We start from the raw sequence: 15,003 nt of genomic DNA on the forward strand, positions 1-15,003 counted from the left end.
ATCAGGTAATGGAAGGAAACTCAGGGGAGAAGGAGAAAGAAGAAGATAGGGAACAAGCACAGGATGTTACTAAACAGAAAGAAACAATGCTAAGCGATGGAGAACTTGAGATGGATCAAGAAATGACTCAGAGTGAGATGGAAACGGAGGATCACAACTTACAAGAGATTCTGGATAGATAAAACCTAGATTTGGAAGGATTCTTGAAACAGGGAACCATGGGAGGGGTAGACTCATTACCTCAAGAAGAGTTCAACAGAGTACAGCAGCTGTTCCTATGGAAAACTTAGGCCAAAGGGCTGGAAAGGCAAAGAAACAATGAAAGGCAGGGCAACGAAGGAGTGAAAACTATGAAAACCACACCAGGATTAGCTCCCAGAAACCCAGGAAAGAAAAGAGGCAGGAAAAAGCAGAACGAGCTATTGATGGAATGTGGAAAGCTAATGATAGATTCAGGTAAGATGAAAGACCTATCTAGTTACTCCTTTACAAATCTTTAATAATGAAGTTCACATCTTGGAATATCAGAGGTTTAGGTAGTAAAAGAAAACAAAGAATACTTAGCAATAGAATGAAACAAGAAGCTCTGGATATGATCTTTATCCAGGAAACTAAATGTTCCATTCAAAAAATCAAAGAAATTCATAGCAAATGGCTCAATAGATTTGAGTTTCTAGAAGTTAAAGCAGATAATACAGCAGGAGGCATACTCACTCTTTGGAACCCCCAAAAGATTGGCATAATAGATGCTGAGGCATCTAGGAATTATTTATCAGTGGTGATTCAAACTGTGGGAGATAGCGAGACTTATTTGTTCATGAATGTTTGTGGCCCACAAATACTGGATGATAAACTCAGATTTCTAGCTTCTCTTGTAGACCTAAGAGATAGATATGCTGGAGTTCCATGGATAATGAGCGGGGACTTCAACATGATCAAATCACTTTCGGAAAAAAAAAAGGGGGAACAAGAACATTAAGCAAAGATTCTATAGCATTTCAAAGTTTCATAGATAATATGAAGCTAGTTGACACTGAAATGAATAATGGCCTCCTTACATGGAACAACAAGAGAGGAGGGGAGTCTCAAGTTGCCTCAAAGTTAGACAGATTCATTATTTCAGAGGACCTTATGCTCACAGACAAGGAAATGATAGTGAGAATTTTCCTCTTTGGTGGCTCGGACCATTGGCCTATACAAATGGAGGTATAGGGCATTAGCATCCCTAAGAACAGACCTTTTAGATTTGAGAATATATGGCTTACCCACCTCGATTTTATCAGCAATATAGCAAGATGGTGGAAAGAAGATCTACATATTCAGGGAACAAGAATGTTTCTGCTCCACAAAAGACTAAAATACATCAAGCTCAGACTCAAAGACTGGAACAAGAATGTATTTGGCAATATTTTTGCAGCAAAAAAATAGGTTGAAGATAAAATGCAAACACTCAATCAAACTCTTATTACAGATGGCTTTGATAGAGTCAAAGATGAACAAGTTACCAAACTTCATCAAGGCTGGGAGAACTTATGTAAACAAGAGGAAATATATTGGAGACAAAAATCTAGAGTTCAATGGCTAAAAGAAGGGGAACGAAATACCAACTTTTTCCACAGATCCACCATGGCGAACAGATCCCATAATAGGATCTCTTCAATCAAGGACGAGGGAGGTCATCTTCGCAATTCCCATGAAGAGATAGAAACTGTGTTAGTCCAACACTTTCAAGGTATAGCGAAGGAGACCACTACAGACAGAGATCACTTTATCAGGGACTTAACAAGGCATATACCTAGGCTAGTATCAAGAGAGGATAATTTCAATCTCAACAGGCCAGTGACTGAAGAGGAGGTCAATGAGGCAGTTAAGGAAATGCAGAATGGAAAAGCGCTAGGCCCTGATGGTTTCAATGTGGATTTCTTTAAAGCCTGTTGGAGCATTGTTAAACAAGATATTATGAATGTAGTGGAGGATTCCAAGTTGAATAGAACCATTCTGAAGGCGCTCAATACTTCCTTCATCTCCTTGATCCCCAAACAGGATAATGCTCAAACTCCAGATAGGTTTAGACCCATAGCTTTGTGCAATGTGGTGTATAAAATAATATCCAAAGTTGTTGCTAATAGTCTCAAAACCCTTCTTCCTACTCTAGTTTCTGTGGAGCAATCAGGCTATGTGGAGGGTAGACAATACTCAATAAAATCATTCAAGCACATGAAGTGGTGCATTCATTGTTAATAAATAGGAAGGCGGGAATGATTATGCAATTGGACCTTGCCAAATCTTATGATAAGTTGAATTGGACCTATATCAGGAAGTTCCTTCTAGCCTTTGGCTTTGATCATAATTGGGTAAGATGGGTTATGGCAGTGGTCACCTCTTCTAGCTTTTCAATTTTGGTCGATGGTTCTCCTTCCAAGACCTTTACTCCTTCAAGAGGTCTCAGATAAGCAGGCCCACTCTCTCCCTTTCTCTTTATCCTCTTGATGGAAGGACTTGGGCGGTCTATCAAGAATGTGAAAGAAGGGGGTAACATCAAGGGTATCCAACTTTCTGAAAATGGACAGACTTTGTCCCATCAACAATTTGTTGATGACACTATGCTGCAGGGAGTCCCCACAGTAAAAGAAGCTCTTGCGTATAAACAAATCCTACGTAACTTTGCTATGGCCACAGGTATGGAGGTAAATCTTTCCAAATCTAAGATTTTTTTTTAACACTAATATCACTATTCAGAGAAATATCTCCAGAATTCTGGGATTTCAAAGGGAGGTCCTTCCTTCCAAATACCTAGGAGTCCCTCTAACTGATAAACCTCTGCATAAAAGCATCTAGGAGCTAGTAATTAATAAGATGCAGGATAAAATCAGAAAATGGGCTATTAGATCTTTAAACTTGGTAGGCCGGTTGGTGCTTACAAAATCTGTTTTGCAATCAATCCCCATTTTCATGCTTTCAGCACTTCCAGCTCCAAAGGGAGTTTTACAACAATTTAGAACCATTCAAAGAGACTTTCTTTGGGTAAGGGGGAGGCGATAAATAAATGGGCCTTGACTATTTGGGATAAGATATGCAAACCGAAAACCCATGGGGGCTTTGGATTGGATGATCCAGATGTACTCAGCAAGGTTTTAGGGGCAAAATTATGGTGGCGTTGGGTAAAAGATCCAAAGTCTCAGTGGGCTAGTGTTTGGAAAGAAAAATATGCCAGCACTTGGCAAGATAATGATCACATAAGGATGACAGGAATCATAAAAGGATCCCACATTTGGAATAAGGCCTGGGAGAATAGAGGCTTAGTGCAAAAAAACAGTTTCTGGGAAATTAGAGAAGGAGACCTTGCTCTGTTTTGGGAGGATAAATGGAAACAAGAGCCTACACTATTAAGAGAGGAATTTCTGGACCTCAAGAAAGAAATAGATACCAAAGGACTTTTTAGGGTTAAATATTTTTGGGAAAAAACAAGTATGGAACACAAATGGAGAACCTGGAAGAATATAGAATTTGGGGATGATAACCCCTTGAAAGCAAAAGCAGATGCACTACTAACAATTTTGGACCAACGGAAGATTCTAGTTTCAGAGGGGCATGACCAACTTAGATGGGGCAACAATAAAGAAGGTACCTCGAATATTAAGGAAGCCAAGAAGATATTCGTTGAGCTGGATTCCTACATACCGGACAGGGTTTGGCAGAACCTTTGGAGGCATCAAGGTTGGATGAAAATTAAACTCTTCGTGTGGTTGGTACATCATAAGAAAATTCTGACTTGGGAAAATATTCAAAAGAGGGGTGTTCTGGGACCTTCTAGATGTTAGCTCTGTGAAGACCAAGAGGAGATAATGGAGCACCTTCTCAATGGCTGCATCTTTACCTGTAAGTTATGGGACACTTTTTCCACAATTTTCCAACAGACAAACAGGGACAAAGAAAGCATTATCAACACCCTAAATAACTGGAGACGAAACTTCTTTGAGCATGAGTTTCTTCGCTTGGCTTGGGTTTTAATTCCAAGCTTCATAATTTGGAATGTTTGGAAAGAAAGGAACAATAGAATCTTCAAAAATGTTCACAGAACCACCCAACACATTTTTTAGAAGATCTTAAGACAACTCAGGGAGACGATTGGCACTATTGTGCAAAATTCCCCAAAAAATCCACCTTCAGAAAATGAGATGCAGATTCTTTGTCAGCTGGGTATGCAGGGGCTTATACCACAGGGAATGAATAGGAAGGTTATGAATCCGGCAAATAAGCCAAATTATTGGCATCCTCCCCCTCAGGGTTTTCTAAAATTCAACGTTGATGGGGCCTCAAAAGGCAACCTAGGTCTTGCTAGTTTTGGAGGAGTGCTACGAGATGATAATGGCTATATTCTTTTTATTTTCCATTGCCATTTGGGAAGAGCTACAAACAACATGGCTAAATTAATGGCTCTTGAACAGTTTTTAGATTTCCTGAAGAAAGATAATCTCTAGAATATTATTATTGAAGTTGATTCTGAGTTTATCATTAACTTGGTTAAAAGAATATGTTGTGGCACAGAGCAGGAAAAAGTCTCAAGTCATTGGAGGCTAATACAAGTCTTTCAAAGGATCAAATTTCACCTCCTAGACTTATGCACTGTGAGTTTTACTCATGTCCGAAGGACGGCCAATAAATTGGCGGACATTCTGGCCAATCAAGGAGTGGTTTGCACTAAAAATAGGGTCAAGATGGTTTAGCAAGAGATGCCTCAGAACAGCTTAAGGGAACATCGTTTTAGATAGGCAGAAGAGGACAATAAGGTATACCGAAACAGAGCCACAAGTAAGCCCACTTTTGGTAGGAAAGTCTATGATGTGCAACAACGAACCAGAAGTTTTAGGGGGGTGGCTGGAATAAGGGATCTTCATCTTCCTTTGGCCCGGGTGCCGGAATGCAGTCTTTTGCGGCCGCCACAAAACCTCGGTTTTTTGCCTGTGGTAGCTTTACTGCCCTCGAAATGGTTTCCAGTGTATCACACCACCTTCATGCCAGAAGCATTTTTTCTCATTTGGAAGCGATTCCACTCACCACGCAACACGTGGCTCAGAGTGGGGAGGAAATATTGCCCTCATCGCGCGATAATCTTCGGTGAGTTAAGGCTGTGCGATATGATTCGTAACCATTGGATCAATAGCGGTCAATCTATGACCAAGATTAATCGTGCTTGTTGGTGGGTCCGTACCCTCTTTTTCCTTTCAGCAATGTCAATACAGCTCAGGAGGTGGTTTGGCATCCATCGCACGCCCTTCACGTAGAAAGTGGTTTTGTGGAGTGGGGAGCGATTCCACTCACCAAACAACACATGGCATAGTATGGGGAAGGAATACTGCCCTCATTGCGCGTTATTCTTTGGTATGTTAGGCCCGTGTGATATGATCCTCGGTCGTCAAATCATGCAGGACAGATCTATGGTCAAGAACAAGCAAGCTTGTTTGTGGGTCCAAGTGGACTATCGCGTGAGTAACTTATGGGCTATTTGGCAAAGCGATATTATTTTCCACCGTAGGATCTGGCATGAAGGATTGACGGTCAAGGATAATTGCGCAGATCAGGAAAAAATATCTTCCAGGAAGGTTACTTGTCTTGATGGAATTTGGTGGCATTCATGCACTCCACATGCTTTAGAGTTACCCCCCTTCTGGACCTGAAATCTGTTCAAGGGTTTCCCTAATTCTTCACCGCGTCCGACTCCAAATTTTTTGGTTTGTTTTGTTTGCTTTTTGTGGACTTAGAAGTTTTATGGACTTGCAATTTAAGCCTTTTTCTCGGGGCCATTGGCTTTAAGCGGATGCTTGTTCTATGGCCCACAGTTCCTTTGGGAAAGGTGTATATTATGTAAGTTGTTTTAAGATTTAATGAAATAGAAGGCACGACTCTTGCTTCAGCAAAAAAAAAAAAGATAGTGATGATTCTGATGAAGATGTTGATTATGTGGGAAGTAGAGAAGTATTATTCATGGCCTTCACATATGACATAGATAAACACGAAGAGGAAGAAGAAGGAAATGTGGATGAACTATTGATTAGTGCCATTAAGGAGAATGAAAAACAAAGGAAAAATAATGGAAAGTTATCACAAGAGATACTTTCTCTCAAAATAGAAAAAGAAGAAACAAAGAGGATAGAATAAGTATTAAAGAACAGGCTAAAGGAAAAGGAAAATACCTGTGAGATATTTGAAGTTGAAGTTGTCTCTCTAAAATGGAAATTGGATAAGGTCAACAAAAGATTGAAAATCTATCAAACCCTATATGTCATCCTTAGCACTCAAAGACCACAATAGGACAAATTAGGACGTGGCTATATAGGTGAACAATATAAATCAAAGGACAACACTAGTTTCCATGATGAAGAAGAACCAATAAGTTTTGTTGATGATCTTTGCAATAATTTAAGAAGTGGGACAAAGTTTCACACAACAAAGAGACCTCCTCACAATAATTTGAGGAATGAGAAGTTGTATTATCGAGAAAGAAATGTCAAGTCAAGCCATTCTTATATCAACATGTATTAAACTATTTTCCTTAGTCATTGTTTCCTTTGCAAAATTTTTGGTCATCAAGCTAAGCATTGCAAGCCTTATGGAGGTAATAATGTTGACTCAAGAGATTATGGGACTAATTATCAAAATAAGGCTATTGATTCAAGAAGACAAAATTAGGCCATGACTTACAATTCATTTACTCCTCTTTTAAAATATAGCCTAGAATGCTCCAAATGAAATAATCTAGGTCTTGAAGAACAAAATTTTCCATTGAACCAAGATAAAGGATATGGAGAAGGAAGGCTAGAGAACCCACACCTAAAAAGTGTGGCCTAGCATTTTGTCCAGAAAAATGAGGAAAACAAATGGCTTTTAGATAGTTTCTTTTTTAGACATATGAATGGTGATTAAAATAATTTCATCTCGGTAAAACATAATGATGGAAATGCAACTTTGGGAAGTGGATCTGCTAAATTTTTTGGAAAAGGAACAATGAGTCTCGTAAATGGTAAAGGAAAGGTACAAAATGCATTATTCGCTGAAGGAATCAAGCACAATCTTCTAAGAGACAACCAAATTTGTGACCAAGGACATGATATCATCTTTACTGACAAGGATTATGAGATAAGAAGGTATTCCCTAGGAAAAATTATGGGAGAAGGAACAAGAACAATTAACAATGTATACATTCTTAGTTAAATTCAAGAAGAAAAATGTTAGATTATTTAAGTAGTTGAAATTTGGTTATGGAAGAAATGATTGAGACATCTAAACTTTGATAACTTGGTGAATATAAGAAAAAATCAAGTAGTGAAAGATATCCCCATAATTTCAAAACCTGAAAAGGGTGTCTATGCACCATGTCAAAATGGAAATAAAATACCCCATGGAGCATATAGTAGATGATTATGGGGTGTATTGTAAGTCACTTTGTGATGTGAAGATCACCACTTTGAAACTCTATGGGAAAAAATCCAATCATGTTAAGTTTTGGTGTGGCCCAAGCCGTGTTCGATCATCAAGTGATTTTGATGGATTAGATGCCCCTAGGTTGCAGTTTCTCAAGCCAAAGGTTAAGCCAGTAGTCATCTATGGAGGACACAGAAAACTTGACAAAAAACACATGGAAAGCAAACAAGGACTAGATTCAAGACATAATAATGCTCATCATCAAAACCTTTAGAGATCATTTATTTATACATGTGTGGGCCAACCAGAACTCCAAATCTTAAAGGAGAAATGTACTTTATATTATTCATAGATGATTATACAAGAATTAAGTGGGTATTTTTCATAAGGTATAAGTAAAAAGAACTAGAATGTTTTAAAACCTTCAAAAAGACAATTCAAAATGAAAGTGAGTAAAAAATGAAATTCTTAATGATAGAAAAGAGTTGGAGAATTTACCTAAGGGGGAATTCAATGAATTCTGTGAAAAAAATGGAATCAAGAGGGAACTATATGTTGTTATGAATCCACAACAAATGGAGTGGCTGAAGGAAAGAACATATATGTACAAGAGATTACAAGAAAAATGTTATTAGTAGTTGATTTACAACTTAAATTTTGGAGATAAGTAATTCGGGGGACAGTATACACTATGAACAAGGCACAATTATAGACAAATAGTGATAAAAATCCAAATGAATTACGGAAAGGAAGACCTACTTCAGTGAAATATTCTAGAATATTTGGAAGTAAGTGCTTTATGAAGATCAATGATGATTCACCAAGGAATTTTGATTCTTGGATTAATGAAGGAATCGTTCTTAGATACTCTACAAGAAGCAAGGCCTACAAATTCTACAACAATCAATTGTGAAAGGTAGTTGAAGGTACTGATGTAAATATTGATGAGTCTCTTCCTAAGAAAGAAGTTGAAATCAATGGAGAAGATCCTATTCTTGGAGATCCAGAAGAAGATGTTGCAAAAGAAAAAAAGGAGCTGGAAAATTAAAAGGGACCATCTCAAACTTCATGAAGGGTAAAGTTCATGATGGATCAAATTACCGATGATGTAGATGATGGAATAAAAACATGAAGAAATATGACAAATAAACCAAAAAGGAATGCCATTCCCATATTATCCACAATAGAACAAAAAAAATTCATTCTAGCATGTAAGGATCCTCACTAGATAAAAGCAATGGAAGAAGAGATGCATTAAATAGAAAATATTGGAACATGGAAGCTATTGCCTCATCCGAAGGACAATAATGTCATAGGAACCAAGTGGGTGTTAAAGAATAAGATCAATAATGAAGTGCAGATCATCAAAAACCAAGAAAGGTTGGTTTGCATGGGGTACTCTCAAATTCAAGGAATTGAATTTGAAGAAACCTTTGCTCTCATTGCCTGCTTGGAAGCTATAATAATGTTTTTGGAATTTATTTTTTATACTTTATTCAAAGTTTATCAAATGGACATAAAATTAAAATTTCCAAATACTGAACTAGAGGAAGAAGTATACATGGAATAAGTAGAAGGTTTCGATCTAGCAGAAAGAAAACATTTTGTTTGAAAATTAAAGAAGGCCTTATATGGATTAAAGCAATCTCCAAGAGCTTTGGCTGCTAGACCTAATCACTATATTCGACAATAAGGCTTCAATAAAGGAGTTGTAGGAAGAAATATTTATATGAAGATGGATAAATAAAATATGTTACCCACACTATTATATGTGGATGAATTGATTTTTGGGAGCAACAATGATGAAACGAGTCATAGTTTTTCCCAAAACATGTCAAAATATTTTTAAATGTCAATGATTGGTGAGTTGGATTACTTTATTAGACTTCAAGTAACTTCAAACGGCAGTAGGTATGTTCATATCACAAGAAAAATATCTTAGAGATATGCTTATGTGATTTGATATGGAAGAACATGCTATTGTGAGCACACATGATTACAGGTTGCAAGCTAAGTAAGGATGATGAATCTCCTATGGTGGATGCTACTCTTTATAGATCATTGGTTGGAGATATTTTATATCTAGTAGATTCACAATCAGACATCACGCAGGAGATAGGAATGGTGGAAATATTTTAATCATCCCCTAAGGAATATGATATGATATTTGTAAAGAGAATGGTCAGATATGTAAAAGGCACTCTTGATTTTGGATTATGGTGCCCTAAAAGTAGAAATCTTAATTTAACTTCATATACTAATGCAGATTGGGAGGAAATGTTGATGATTGAAAGAATACCAATGGGAATATATTCTTCTTAAGAGGATGTATTATGTCTTGGCTTCGCAAGAAACAATCATATGTATCTCTCTGCGTATCTCAACACAAGTACATATCAACAACATATTGTTGTGCACTGATCTAGGTGGATATTGTTGGCCACTCACCTGTTCCACTTTGATCCCCACCATTGTTTCTTTCAGTTTTCAGTTTCCTTATTTGTAGCACAATGTACTATTTTTAGCAGTTTTTCGGGTCCTGAACTTCTGGAGTTGTTTTGAGGCCCTAAACGACGTTTTTTGGGAAAATCAGGAGAAACATGGGTCGTTGATCAATGTTTCTCACTCAAAATTTGTAGTCCTCAGATAGATCTTTCTAACGAGGTATTGTGTGCATCAAATGGAGATCGTATGCCAATGTTATGACCCTTGAAAGTTGATGTACCAAATTACCCAAACGGGGCCCATAGTTTGGCACTTCATCTCCTAGGGTTATGTTTTTGGATGTTTAGGGTTTTCCATTATTTCTCAATAATAAATAGGCCTTGATGCCTCATTGTAACATAATTTAGATGCATGTAGCTGCCACATCTTTTCTCAGAGATAAGCTACCATCGCCCAAGCTAGTCTTATTTCCATTTTGTTTGTAAGAATATTTCAGTATTTAATATTAATGAAATGAAGTGTTATTTCTACTACATCTTTGTATTTATGGTTATATCTGTAATTTGTTGTGTTCTTGTTTAAATCTGGATCAGTGGTATCAAAGCAGTCTGCTCTTTCTCTGTTTTTCTTTGCATGTCCCCAATGAAGTCACGATATAAGGATTTAGGGCTTCAGCTGGTCGAACCTTTTCAAGACCAGCCTCACAAATCCTGATGGCCTCCCATGGCGGATGGAAAGAAATATGAGGGGGCAGTAGATCCTATCAAAATGTTTCTCAAAGAATCCCTCGAGCAACAAAGGAATGCGATGATGGAAAACTTTTCCCAAATCCTTCAGCGGCTACCCAGGGGCAACGCATCTACTTTTGGCAGCTACTTTGGAAGTGCCACACCCTTTAAGGTACAATTTAACTTTGACATTCCCATATTTGAGGGTCAGATAGGTGCAGACGTTGTAGATAAATGGTTAAATTTCTAGAAGGATATCTTTCTATTCATGATTTTTCCAGCCACGGAAAGATCACTTTTTTACTTCTCAAAGAAGCCCCCGACATCAAGGACTAGTGGGAAACCTGCTGTGAGTAGAAGGATGAAAGTACGAACTCACTGTTTTCAGCCGCACCCACCTGGAACTCAAACTGGGATGCCATCAAGGAGTAGTACTACCCTGTCAAGAGTTATGAGGACAAATACATAAAGTGGACAAGTTGTGACACGGAAGGGACCAAGATGTGCCAGAGTTTACCAATGTTTTCCATACCCTTTGCACAAAGTTGGGTATCAAGGATTCTAAGAAGCATTTGGTTCTGAAGTACAATGGCTACTTACACAGGTACATCCAAGACAAGATGGAGTTCTTGGACATCTCCTCACTCAGCACGGCATACTGATATGACGTCAAGATCGAGAAAAAGTTTAAATAGAAGAAGCAATACTTTGGATCTGTGAATCCAAAGCAAGCGAAAGGTGCCCCCAAACCACAAAATAAATGACAAAGTCAAGGCGGGGATGCCCAGGACAACCCGCCAAAGCCACAAGAAAAGAAAAACACCGCAAATTTGAAGAAGGACATGGGAAAGTGGTGTGAGTTCCATAAGAGCTCCACTCACAACACAAGTGAGTGTCGGGCCAAGTAGTCACTAGTGGCTGAGCTAAAGGCTTCAAAATCATATGCATGTTCTGACTCTGAGTCAAAACCCAACAACGGGAATAAAAAAGGGAAGCAAATTATCGATGCGGATCCCAATGCCACTATTGCGACCATGAAGATCCAGAAGGAGGAACCCAAAGATTTAGAGGAGGAGGAGTGCCTCTTCCACTCCCAAATGTGGGTAAAGAGTTCCCAGCTACAGTTCATTTTCGACAGCAGGAGCCAAAAGAACCTCCTTTTGGCAGAGGTTGTGAAGTGGTTGGGATTACCAACCACAACACATCCACAACTGTACACTATAGGGTGGCTTCACCAAGGATGAGATATTCACGTGAGCCAGCAGTGCCACCTTCCATACAACATCAAGCCCTTCACAAATGATGTATTATGTGACGTTGCTCCCCTTGATGTTTGTGATGTATTATTAGGGCAACCATATTTATGGAAGCGACGTGTTGTGTATGAGTCAAGGCCTCATGCTGTTATTGTTACTTTGGGAAATAATTTGTATAGGATACTGGAGGTAGCACTGCTTACCACCATCTTTTTGGTTACTGTAAAACTAGGAAATTTGTTTCCCTGATGATATTCCCTTCGGGAAAGAAGAAGATAGCAGCCATGACCTCCAGACAAGTCCCCTCCACACAACGACAACAGATGGACAAAGTCGTGGACGAGTACGAGGACATCTTCACCTCCCCTGCAAGGGTGCCTTTAGACTGTCAAGTCAAGCACTCTATCGATCTGACCCTAGGTGTGCCGCTACCCAATGGACCAATCTATCTGCACTCTATTCTAGAGAACGACGAAATCAAGAGGCAGATTTAGGAGCTACTACAGAAAGGTCACATATGGCCAAGTTCATCACCTTGTGGGACCCCGATCGTGTTGGTACAGAAGAATGATGGGACTTGGAGACTCTGTATTGACTATCAGGCACTAAACAAGATCACTATCCAGAATAGGTACCTGATCCCACGGATTGATGACCTTCAAGAAAAACTAAGGGGGGTAAAATATTTCAATAAGATCGACTTGAAATCCAGATATCACTAGGTACCAATCGAACCCTCCGATGTGTGGAAGAATACCTTCAAAGCCAAGGAGGGCCTTTTTGAATGGTTGGTTATGCATTTCGCATTGACAAATGCTCCTGCAATCTTCATGAGGCTGATGGATGACATCTTGCAGCCATTCACCAACTCATTTGTAGTGGTATAGTTGGATGGCATCCTGATCTTCAGCCAGAGTTGGGAAGAGCACCTCCACCACATCCGACAGGTTCTCCAAACACTATGGAAACACAAGCTATGTGACAATTTAGAGAAATGCACTTTTGGCATGACCCAGGTTCAGTATCTGGGATACATTATTGATGAACAGGGGGTGTATGTGGATCCATCCAAGATCCAAGTCATTCGAGATTGGCCAACTCCAACCACTCTGATAGAGCTCTTTAGTCTTCTGGGTCTTGCCAATTTCTACCATAGGTTCATGTTGGTATTCTCTCATATCACTTGGCCCTTGAGTCAAGTCACCAAGGGAGGAGTGAAAGCAAAATTATTTTGGTTTGAATCTCAACAGAAGGCATTCATAGAGTTGAAACATCACCTCTGCTCTGCACCAGTGCTCACATTACCAAACTTGAAACAACCATTTGAGATTGATACATATGCCTCTGACTATGCTATTAGCATAGTCCCTACTCAACAGGGGCATCCAGTGGCATATCACAGCGAGACACTTTCAGACACAGTTTGGAAGTATCCCACTTATGAAAAAGAGATGTATTCCATTATGCAGGCATGCCGACAATGGAAGCATTACATTCTGGGGAAGGAAACGATCATCCACATAGACCACCAGCCCTTGCAGTTCATACAGAAGCAAAGGAAGTTCAAAAATAATCGCCATCAGAAGTGGTCCACATACTTGCAACAGTTCCATATGAATATCAAGTATAAGAAGGGCAACACCAACAATGTTGCAGATTGCCTCAGCCGACCACTGATCATGGCGTTAACCGCCATGCTCAACTCTTGTGGGCACGAGACTTCTGATTGGCCACTTATCTAAAAAAGCGACCCAGAATTCAGCCACACATACCAGACGCTCTTGGAGGGTCAGCAAGTTCCAGATTTTCACCTTCAAGATGCCCTATTATACCACCTAGGACACGTTTGTGTTTCTTCAAGCAAGTGTGCCGAGATGATTTGGGAAGCACACTACAGTTAAGCCGTTGGGGATTTCGAGGTCGAGAAAATGATGTCAGTACTGTAGAAGTATTTCTATTGGCCGAATCTTCGATAGGATGTTGGGAAATACATCAGATCTTGCACTGCCTACGCCATTGCCAAACCAGCCATCAAGAAGCAAGGCCTCTATACTCCGCTACCTACCCCTAGCCAAACTTGGTAATCCATCTCCATGGATTACATGTTAGGCCTTCATTCTACTAAGCATGGCAACTACTGTGTTTTTGTGGTCGTCGAAAGATTCTCGAAGATTGCCATTATGGAGGCCTGCAAGAAGAATATCACAGCGGAAGCCACTACTAAACTCTTCTTTGAATGAGTATGGGTACACTTTGGGATCCCACAATCTATCATCTCAGATCACGATAGTAGGTTCCTCAATACATTTTGGTCTAGTCTCTAGTCAATGTTGGACACCAAGCTCACTAAGTCCACAACTTTCTATCCCCAAACTAATGGCCAAACAGAGGGCATCAACAAGATGATCGTACCCATTATGCGCATGTACAACTAAAAGCATCCACTCACATGGGATGAGAGCCTCCTCTATATCTAGCATATCTATAACTAGGCCCTCCACATCTTGACTGGCCACAACCCTTTTCAGGTGGGCTTGGGATTCCAACCACTTTGTCCCACTAATGTGGCCATGCAATTTACAGCTACTCTGGTAGATTCAGCTCATGTCTAGTCCAAAACTAATAAGGAAAATAGGTTCATTGAGCACATCCAACAAATCTATGAGCATGTCCATGAAATTCTGGGGAAATCAAATGCCAAGTACAAGCAGTGACATGATAAACATCGGGTGCCACACATGTTTTAGGTGGGCGACAAAGTCTAGTTGCATTTGCAAAAGGAACGCCTTACTGAAGCCTATCAAAAAATCATACCACTCCGATATGGTCCTTACACCATTAACAAGGCTATGGGAGATAATTCATTTGAGCTTAGCATTCCCCCATTCATTGGCCTGCACCCAATGTTCAATGTGGACCACCTTTGACCATACTTCCCACCATTGCTAGACACATCAAACATTGTAGAACAACTCACACCTACATATTTAAATCTAGATTGCATGGAACAAGCCACAACTAATCGAATCATGGACACACAGATCAAGAACACTCGACAACAGAGGATAAAACTATATCGAGTTGTCAAAGCAGGCCAACTCCTTCACCAGGACAAGTGGCACACCAGGGACCAAGTTTAGCAAAAGTTTCCT

The sequence above is a fragment of the Pinus tabuliformis genome, chromosome 5_1 (genome assembly GCF_031772625.1).
Source record: "Pinus tabuliformis cultivar Carrire ecotype Pingquan chromosome 5_1, CPIR1, whole genome shotgun sequence".
Taxonomy (NCBI): Eukaryota; Viridiplantae; Streptophyta; class Pinopsida; order Pinales; family Pinaceae; genus Pinus; species Pinus tabuliformis.